Source organism: Nicotiana attenuata, unplaced genomic scaffold (genome assembly GCF_001879085.1).
Source record: "Nicotiana attenuata strain UT unplaced genomic scaffold, NIATTr2, whole genome shotgun sequence".
NCBI classification, from domain to species: domain Eukaryota; kingdom Viridiplantae; phylum Streptophyta; class Magnoliopsida; order Solanales; family Solanaceae; genus Nicotiana; species Nicotiana attenuata.
Window position 1 is genome coordinate 722,658 of NW_017670253.1, and position 10,629 is coordinate 733,286.

Below are 10,629 nucleotides of genomic sequence, written 5' to 3' on the forward strand. Positions count from 1 at the left end.
AGCATTTTTGCGAAAACGATTCCTCCATAAAAAACGTCTCGAATACTCGGAGAATGGCGTCAACAATTCGGCATCCGCATGACCTCACGGTTAAAACTCCAAACTCATAAGCCCTCTACGAGGCAGCGTGAAAGTCATGAAACACCTCCAAGGCCAAAAGTGCCTCCAACACTCGGGGACTGGCGTCAAAAACTCAAAAATCGCACGACCTCAGGGTCGGAATCTCCAAAATTGTAAGTCCTCAATGAGGCAATACCGAGCTGCAGAGTAACAGCTCCCGAGCCAAAACAACCTTGACAACTCGGAGACTGTCGCCAATTGCCATTCAGTAAAAAAACCTGAGGCCATAAGACCCCGAGCGGGTAGACTCGGTCTCGTAAGACCTACATAAGGCAACAACAAAACTATAAGACCTCAAGCAAGTCATGAATCATACTTGTACCAAGTATCGACAAAACTGTAAGACCTCAAGCAAGGCATGGATCATACTTGTACCAAGTATCAACAAAACTGTAAGACCTCAAAGGCATGAAAATTTTGTAAGACCTTACTACAGGCATAAATTCGATCCCGAAGTTTAGGCTATATATCGAACTTGTAAGATTCCTGAAAAGGCATACCCTCGATATAGACACCTAAACTACTACCCTCGGGACCAAAAATGGCTCCGGCCAAACACAAATGACTACGGTCATACGGCTGTACCGGTAACGCGACTCGGGGACGCCCGACTGTCGCTACAAAATCATAGGCCATTACTTCGAATCTACTTCGAAAAGAACCGATTAAATAGGCTACCCTCGACATAGGCAAAAGAGTTTCAACCACGTCAGCTCTACATCATTGCCTTCGAGATACTCAGCCTCCGAGCCAAACCTTACGAGGTTCTTTATCATCACAACAAAATGACTTGAAATCGAGGTTCTTCCCGAACCGACGACAGGTTAGACGAAAATTACTTCAAAAAGTCCTTAGCGAGGGGAAAACAAAGCGAATAAAAGGTCGCTTCGACCCAAGGCGTAAGAGCCATTGTCGCCAGCCCACACCTATGCCTAAGGGCAAAGCGTATGAGCCTTTGTCGCCAGCTTACATTAAAAGGCCGCATCGGCCCAAAGCGTAAGAGCCACTATCGCCAGTTCACACAAACATGAAAACTTGAGGGTCAAACGAGCTCGAGTCATAACTCGATTCGGGGACAGAACCCAAAATAGTTAACTACATATGCCTCAAGGCAAAGCATAAGAGCCATTGTCGCCAGCCTAATGAGGCTCAGGGGCACGCACACAAAAGATCGCTTCGATCGAAGGCGTAAGAGCCATTGTCGCCAGCCCATGCAAACATAGAAGCTTGAGGGTCAAATGAGCTCGAGTCGAAACCCGGCTCGGAGACTAAACCCAAAATAGTTGAGCAAAAGCACAAGAGCTCAAACGCCAGCTTATACTAAAGGTCGCATCGACCGAGCGCGTAAGAGCCCCCGGGCCAGCCTAATGAGCCCCAGGGCCATATCGCGAATCTAAGGATTCTTACCGACTCTGAAACTAGCTAACCCGGCAAGATTCGAGACAAAAAGGGGAATAGAAGAAGTAAAACCACAAGGTTTTCTTTTATACATATGCTAAAAAGCACAACCTCCACTTACAGCATACTATGAAAGTACTATATACAAATAGGGAAACGAACAGAATCCTAATGCCGAGCCTATATCCTCAATGGCTCCACCAAGAGTCGCATCCCGATGACTACGAGTCCTCCAACGACCCCTTCTCAATGGCGTATTCCCTTTCCAGGACTATACCCTCTTTTTTAGCACCGCCTGAGCCACCGCCAGGCACACCTCCAAAAGCCTGCCTTCAAGATCTCAACCGAGCACGTTCCACAGCTTGAGTTAATTTCGGACTAGCCTCCTCAGACGCCCTCTCGACGCGAGCGCTTGCCGCAATAGCATCCTCTCCATGCAAGGATACAAGCGCCTCGGCTTCAGCTTTGATTCTAGATAGTGCAGTTACCAGCTCAGAATGGAGACCTCTGTACTTGTCACTGTCTTCCTTCGCGTCACTAAGCTTACGCCCGACTGAGATTACTTTCTCCTGGAGGGCATCCCTCTCGGAAGTTATCTCCCTCACATGCCGTTTAAGTTCGAAAATTTTGGCATCTCTGGCCCGGAGCTCCTCCCTCAGTAGGCACTTTCTTTCTCAAACTGCACGAATCAGATCCAAGATGTTAAAACACTGGGATCTAACGAAAGTTCAGATAATAGTGTACGGGGGCTGAATAACCTGCTCAGTAAGGTAGGTTTTCTCGCACTCATGACGGGTTACCTCATCCTAATACAGAGTGAAAGTCTGGCTATAAAGCGCCTCGGCCTGAAGCCACGAAAAAAGATAAGTCAGAAAAACAATGATCGGAGCAGCCCAAAGCGCCGGACGGAGTTAGTAAAAATTACCCGCTCGCAAAGCCTACTCATTTCACCAAAGACGAGTGAAGCATCCACCTCAAGAATTCCCTCGAGAATGGTTGGCAGTCTCTCGGGCGCATATCCGCCTTTGACTGGTGACCCTGCATCGGAGGGCTCTTCATGTGGGGCATCTTGTACTCCCTTAGAAGGTGGGGTCGTTCCCTGAAGGGAATCGATCACGACCACAGCATTAGCAGGATCAATCGAAGCCTCCATCTCTTGTTCACCCAGGGCCCCAGAGCATGGCCCCTCCGAAGTGCCTGTCAAAGGCATCTCAGCCCGAGGGGAATCCCGGCCACTAACCAGCTCGGGGGCAGTGCTCGATACTCCATCCGTTGTCTCCTCGCTACGAAGCTGGACCACAACTACATCAAGCTCCGGCTTTGAAGCCCCCGTCCCTACAGTCCAAGGATCGACCGAGCCTATACACTCCTTGGGGGCCGTCGGGAAGTTACTTTTCCCTTCACCTTCAACTCGAGTGTTTCCCGCCGTTTTTGGAGTTAGAGCTGCCGGTTCGGCCTTAGATTCTTCCACCTTGATCTTCTTGAATTCCGATGGCCCGTCCAGTGGATCCCTTTGCCTTTTCTTTATTTCGCCAGGAACTAGGGCATGCCCCTCGACGGACAATGCTCCCTTCGTCAAAGGGACTTCCCCCAGATCTACACAAATGCAGAAGTTAGACACAAGGAACGAGAACACTGCTAATAGCGATTTAGATTAAAGATTGCGGCTACAGCTGGGCTCAAAGCTTACCATGACCCTTGGCTTCCCACCGAGCTCGGGATAAATCGTGCCACACTCGCTCGGCATATGGGCAAATCAAATACAAACGGCCGACCCAATCCTGGAGGTCCGAAATCGCGCCAGGATAGATCGCTACGGCTGAAATAGCAAGAGAAGTAAAGTTAGATGCTTGAAGAAACTTTGTCAAAGAGAACCAATGGAGGACTAGATAACTCGTCTACATACGCTCTGCATTCCACCTCTCAGGGAACGGCATCTTTTTCGCCGGGATCAGGTCAGAAGTCCTCACTCGGACAAATAGGCTTACCCATCCCCCATTCCCGAGCTCCTCGGTACAGGCAAAGAGAGACCTCGGAGCTTGACAGCGGAGCTTGATTAGGCCCCCGCGGTGGAGACGAGGGCTATACATACATCCTGATCAGGTGGTCGAGGGTGAAGGGCATCTCCTCGATCATGTTTGCGTAATACCTGATCATATAAACAACACGCCAGAACGAAGGATGAATTTGACCGACGGTTACTTGATACCGCTGGCAGAAGTCGAGAATCACGGGGTCGGTCGAAGGCAAGGATGGCCCCACCGGCCCTAAGGTGAATGGATAGGTATACACACTCAGAAGGCCGACTTTATATGTCGTAATATCTTCTTCCCAAGCAGGAATCTCCACAAGCATGGCATCCCCCCAGCGACAGTCAGCCCTCACTCTTTCGACATCCGTTATCAAACTAATATACCGAGTCACGGGCTCACGACGCTCTGGCTTCAAGGAAGGTCTCTCGACCTTGAAATCAGAAGTCATCGCAAAAGATCCTAGGACGCATTCCTCAGCACGAGGAGGTGTGGCCACTTCACCTTGAGATAAAAGCGAAGAGGATGAGACCGCAATCCCCGGAGAAGCAGAGGCGGAAGTTTTCGCCATTCTTAGAAAATTCCGGAAGAAGAAGAAGAGTTGCGTTCCTGGAAAAAACGAAAGCGAAGGAAGAGCAAACCTCTACTGGGGTTTGGGAATACAATGAGTTATAGAAAACAAGAAGGGGATTATTTATAGAAGCTCCACGTGTGCATTAAAGAAGGCCAAGAGACAGCCACCTGCCATGGTCAATGCAGAGATCCTCTGGGGCTGCGTGTGTATCGTATCTTGGCATCTTGTGACTGATGTCGTTATGGGAATACCGAAGGAGGAAGAAATTCAAGGTCGTTTCTTATCACTTTCACTCTAATAAACGCGGAGACTATCTGTGTATGGCAAAATCGGGGGGGTCCAATTTCCCTGTCATTAGGGTACCCCGCGAATGTGCTTCTCGGGGTTCGAGACCGAGGTCGAGACACACCTTCGAAGGCTGTCGGGTTTCGACCTCGGGGCAGTGCTTACCAACTAGTATATTAGGAAAGAGGAGAGCTCCCAAGGCACACGGCTAAGTCTGACAAAGCCTAGCCAGCCTACTCTGAACGGCCTACTCTGAACCCGAATCAGCGTGTCATGTCTAGTCGTCCCATCTCCATATCTTTACAATTAATGTATTTTATACCGTGTAGGGATTCCCCTTATATATAAAGGGGATCCTTGTCATTTTGTAAGGGGCGACGGTTGTTCCAATTGTTCACACGAAATATATATAATAACTCTCCCTCCTTTCTCTCTAACATACTCTCTCGATATTGTTGTTCTTACTTACAACTTTCATACTTGTTCTTCATTTATTGCTTATTATTGGTCATAAAGAGCCTTAGTTGATTATTTTATAACTATTAGCCCTTCCCCGATTACCCTTAATAGCTCGAGCCCGAGCCCAGGAACTGACCTCGAGGCCCCGTATCAGCCAGTTCGAGACCCCGATTGGCTAGCTGATCGGTTTGACTGCAACTCTATTTTAGCTTGCATTTAGTCTCTAAACTTCATACATACAGCATCATCTGCTTAAACAACTAGCATAAAAATAGATCACGTATTTTTAGAGTCTCATCAACAAATTTAATTGTTATTACCATTTTCACGGTAAACACTGCACTTTATTTTTGCATTACTATTGTTTTGTTTCTATTTCTAGTCGACTAATTGGTATACTAGTCAACTACTAATGATATATTTTTTAAATAGGCAATTCNCCCTCCCACCCTTGGTTTTTTAATCTTTTTCATTAGTTACCTTTTTGGGAGGGATGTGAGCATTATCATTTTTTATTTTTTACTTAAATCGGACGGCTGGAATCATGTCGTTAATTAGGAAGAGAACCTTAATGGACATATTTGAATTGTTGTTTCAGGAAATTGATCCTGGCTTTTCTGTTCCTTTTCACATTGTTCTTTAGGACTGGATTAGACATACTGATGGAAAGCTTAGTTTTCTTTGTTTTACTGTAACACCCCAGACTTTAGACGGAGTCCCACATCGGCAAAACACAAGTGGGACGCTGGGTATATAAGTTAACAAGCCTTAAATCCTAGTGACACGTTTTAAACAAGTGAATGCCTAGGCCCAAAGCGGACAATACTACTAGCGGGCTTGGTTGTTACAGATGGTATTAGAGCCACTCTTGTGTCAGACTTGTCGATGATGGGCCAGGGTTCATCTTAGTTTAGGCAAATCCCGGTTAGGCGGGGCAAACCTCAGTCCTGAGTCTAGGCGAATCCCATGCGGTGGGGCTACCCTTAGCAAGGACGTTGAGTCCATAAGAGGGGGTGTATGTAGCACCCTAGACACAGAGTCCTACATCGGCAAAAACATAAGAGAGATGCTACATATATAAGTTAACAAGACATAGACCCTAGTGACGTGTTTTAAACCTGCAAGGGCCTAGGCCCAAAGTGGACAATATCACCAGCGGACTGGGCTGTTACATTTGCAAAGTTGTTGCATGATGTAGCAAGCCGATCAATAACAAAAATCCAATGATTCTAGATGTCGAGGACTACAAAAGTTCAATAAGTTGTTCAGTGCTCTCATGTCCTCATTTCGTTGCTGATGAATTATTTGGCAAATAAATGAGCACCAACACATGAGTTGATTAAAAGTCAACTTATGTCCCTCACTATGGAGGCTGGAGCTTCATATACCTTCTGCGTCTGTAATGCAGTAGGATCAATGTGTGGTTCATGAGGGAAGATTACCAAGTAGAGGATGACTTTTATCTAGCATTGGCGCCGTGGTATATATTTTTCTTTTACGTGTAAATCAATAATTTGTTTCTCTTTGGTTAGAAGTGGGAATAATTTTCAGCGAGTTGCTGGACACTTATACAAGATGTTCTAACCTATATTAGACAACCCTGACCACTGTGATTACTTTGTATCATCTTGTGTATAATCATTCATTGTTAGCCTGTGTGAGATAAGCTAACAAATACAACAATAACTGATCTTAAGTTATTGCCCTATGAAATATTGCCTGATTAGCCGCCTCGATACCGATGATCGTAGTTTGGTCCTTTCCGTACCCTGTACCTATGTCACGACCCAGTTTTTCCTCCGACGGGTATCGTGATGACACCTAGTATTAGGAACTAGGTAAGCCTCACATTCGCTGGATAACAACAATAATAAAGAAAATCTAACAGTCTCGATATAGAAATTTTTACAAAATTTGCAATTTTCCAAAACTGGTAGTAAAAGTCATAAGCTCTATAGAGTTTGCTACAACTTCTAAATACAACTGTTTGGAAAATAAGTTGAAACAGTGTGAATACAATATAGGGAGGTGACTCCAAAGCCTGTAAACGCAGCAACATGTTTACCTTGAGTCTCCTCGCCAACGGTGCGCATAGCTACTAGCGATCAAAACCTAGGTCTATACAAAAATGTACATAAGTGTAGAATGAGCACACCACAGGGTGCCCAATAAATATCAAGACTAAGCTCGGTAGAGTAGTGACGAGGAACAGTCAAGACCCCAACTAATGTAATAAACTGAACAAGTATAAGTATAGGAACAACAGAATATGAATATCAGCGGAATACCATAAAAATGACACAGAAGAGTGCACGGAAACACAACCCAAATCCGAAATCAGAGAGATATCAAGGACAAGTAATGACTCAACAACTACAGCAGCTTTCACACCAGGTCTTAGTCAAACAAACTCCCCGAAGTACCGAACCCTGGGCAAATTACAACTCACAGGTCTCAATACCTGAACCGTAACACTTGGCATCCTGCGCCCTCATCACACCTCATGTCCATCCAGATAACTCACGTGCCAAATAGAGGTACTCTCACATATAAGACAATAAACAAGGGCGTGCATGTATATTCAACAATATCAAGAAGACTGCTTATCCGATAAGGGTGTTTACTATGTGTATGCTTGTGCGAGTATCGTAATATGATTCATACCAGCAACTAAGTAGAAGGAAAAGAACTGATAACACATAGAATGTTTCTTAACAACTTTCACAAGTTAAAGCTCACACGGATAAGTGTATCACTACACAAATAGCAACAACAAGAACGCCCCCAGGCCATCACGAATCCTCACAATAAATCCCTGACATAGCCCACCTTGTCTCGCCACGTGTGCAATAATAATATAGTAAGTGCATCCCTTGTCTCGCCACACGTGCATTATAATGTTCTTACCTTGTCAATGGCACGGTAGAAATCCCGTGCAATCCCAATAACAATCTCATGGCAGAAACCTCGTGCATCACAATAACAACAACCTCATGTATCATAGTAACAGGTACAACAACAACAATGACAATAATACAAAGTACGACGAGTAAATCAACTCAACAACTTTAGATCACAACAAAAACGGTAGAACTAGCTCACAAGGAATAACCACAGTAGATAATGCTAGGCGTAACCAGAACAGCTCAACAAGGAAGAGAATAATATGTAACAGCGATCCCACAATATACAGTCTAACAACAACAAGAGAGCTAACAGGAATCGAAGAATTCCAAATAAGAACATGTGAACCAAATATAGGATATATAAACTTCTTTTAAGGTTGGAAAATTACGAAAATATACAACAATTTCAATTAAGGATAGGCAGAGTAAAGATAATCATAACATCAATTAAGACTAAACAATTTCAGGAAAGATGATAATGATTCCCAAATAAGACAAGCTGTTATGAAAATATAGCATGACTATAGGAGAGGTTAAAATCTCTAGTTAAGTCAAATAAGAGTCAAATAAGCAATAAAAGTGAATCATAAAGCAATCAATTCCAATTAAAGTATGTAGAGGTGAATCTAGTAAATAGGAAACTCAATCATATCAAGAACAACTTCATACTCAATGAATATAAGGACCTAAGAACCCTAAAAGGACAACTTCCCACAAATAAGTCCGAGCACGCACTCGTCACCTCACGTACACGGACTACAATCAACATAGAAGACTCAAATCCTAAAGGGAAATCCCCCACACAAGGTTAGGAAAGATACTTAACTCAAGGAAGACAAACCGATACTCTAAAATGAACTTCTCGGGTAAAAAGACCTTCGGACGGCTCAAATCTAACAAAAATGACTTCAAAGCATGAATAAAACTCATAAGAAACTATTCCGGATCATAAAGTCTCAATCTTTAACAAAATCCAAAAATCGGTCCAAAAGTCAATCCTCGGGCCCGCACCTCGGAACCCGACAAATTTCACAAAGCCCAAATACCCATTTCGATACGAGTTCAACCATACAAAAATTATTTAATTCCGATTCCATTTTGTCTCTCAAAGCATGATTTTGCATTTTGAAAACTTTCTTAAAAAACCACCATTTTCCTCAACTCAAAACACAAATTAAATGATAAAAATAAAGATAAAATCATAAACTACATTAAATTCTAGGTGAAGAACACTTACCCAATCGATTTGCTTGAAAAACCCAAAAAGAAGCTCCCAAAACCGAAGTCTAAAACTCAAAATATGAAGACAATGGCCAAACGCTCGACTTGAATGTTTCTGCCAGGAGTTCCGCACTTGCGCACAAGAATCCGCATCCGCGGAAACATATTTGCGAGAAAGATTCTGCATCTGCGAACTCAGCTAACCAGGCAAGGGACAACATCTGCATATTTACAGTCGCACCAGCGGCACCGCAGAAGCGAAAGGGGTAGCCGTAGAAGCGAGATTCCTCACAGGCATGATCGCTGGACTGCAAAAGCAGCCTCCGCACCTACGTGCCAGCCTCCGAAGAAGAGAGCAACCTCCCAAGCCTTCATGACTGTAGAAGCGGCCAGGCTCACGCAGAAGCGGAGCCGCACCTGCGCTCCATGGTCGCCGTTGAAAACACCAGAATCAAACATGTTCAAAACTACGTAAAACATCTAAAACTCGTCCGTAACACGCCCGGGGCCCCTAGGACCTCGTCCAAGCATACCAACAAGTGCCATACCCTAACACAGACCGGCTCGAGTCTCAATTAACATCCAACAACGCCGCAATTATGAATCTCACCAGGAATCGAACTTATGGACTTTCAAATCTTCCAACTTTGAAAAGTCGTGCCGAAACCAATCAAACCATCCCGGAATGATGGCAAATTTTGCAGGCAAGTCCTAAATGACATAACGGAGCTGCTCCAACTCTCGAAATCACATTCCGACCCTAATATCACAAAAGTCAACTATGGGTCAAACTTCTCCATTTTCCAAACATCAACTTTTCCAACTTTTGCCGAAATGCTCCAAATTACCCTACGGACCCCCAAATCCGAATCCGGAAGCGAGCCTAAGTCCAAAATCACCATACAAGTTGCTGACATCATCCAAACCCATTCCGGAGCCATTTACACAAAAGTCAAATTTCGGTCAAATTCTTACCGCTTAAGCTCCAAAAATTAGATTCCTTCTTCGAATACGACTCCGAATCATCCGGTAACAGAATTCAACAATGCACGCAAATTGATACATATAATATGAAGCTGTTCAAGGCCTTACTCTGCCGAGCGGAGCTTAATTCCTCAAAACGACCGATCGGGTCTGATGTGTGGTTATAATTCCATAGTTCCGTACATTATTTTCCTTGCATTATACATGTTTTAATGATAAATTACACATTATTTACGCGTAATGGAGTCTATGTTATGTGCAGGTGAATTGGAGATGAAAGTAGAGCTAAAGGGATGCTTAAACGTCGAAAGTGCGCTCGAGAACGGTGAAAAGGAGAAGCCGGGCAAAAGCCAGCTCGACCAGGCTTTATCCAGGTGAGGCCAGCTTAAAGCCAGGCCTAACAACGCTTTATCTAGGTAAGGCCAGCTTAAAGCCGGGCCTAACCAAGATTTGTCCAGGAGACGCTAGCTTAAAGCCGGGCCTAGGCTGGCGTTATCCAGGCGAGGCCAGCTTAAAGCCAGGTCCAGTCCGAGTTTTGAAGGTTTTAATTGTTTCTCGGCTTGAATAGGAGTTGACCTACACGTTTAGTTCTTGTCCTAAACGTATAAATAGACCTAAAAATGTCACTTTTGGGGGATTTTAGAGAGACCGA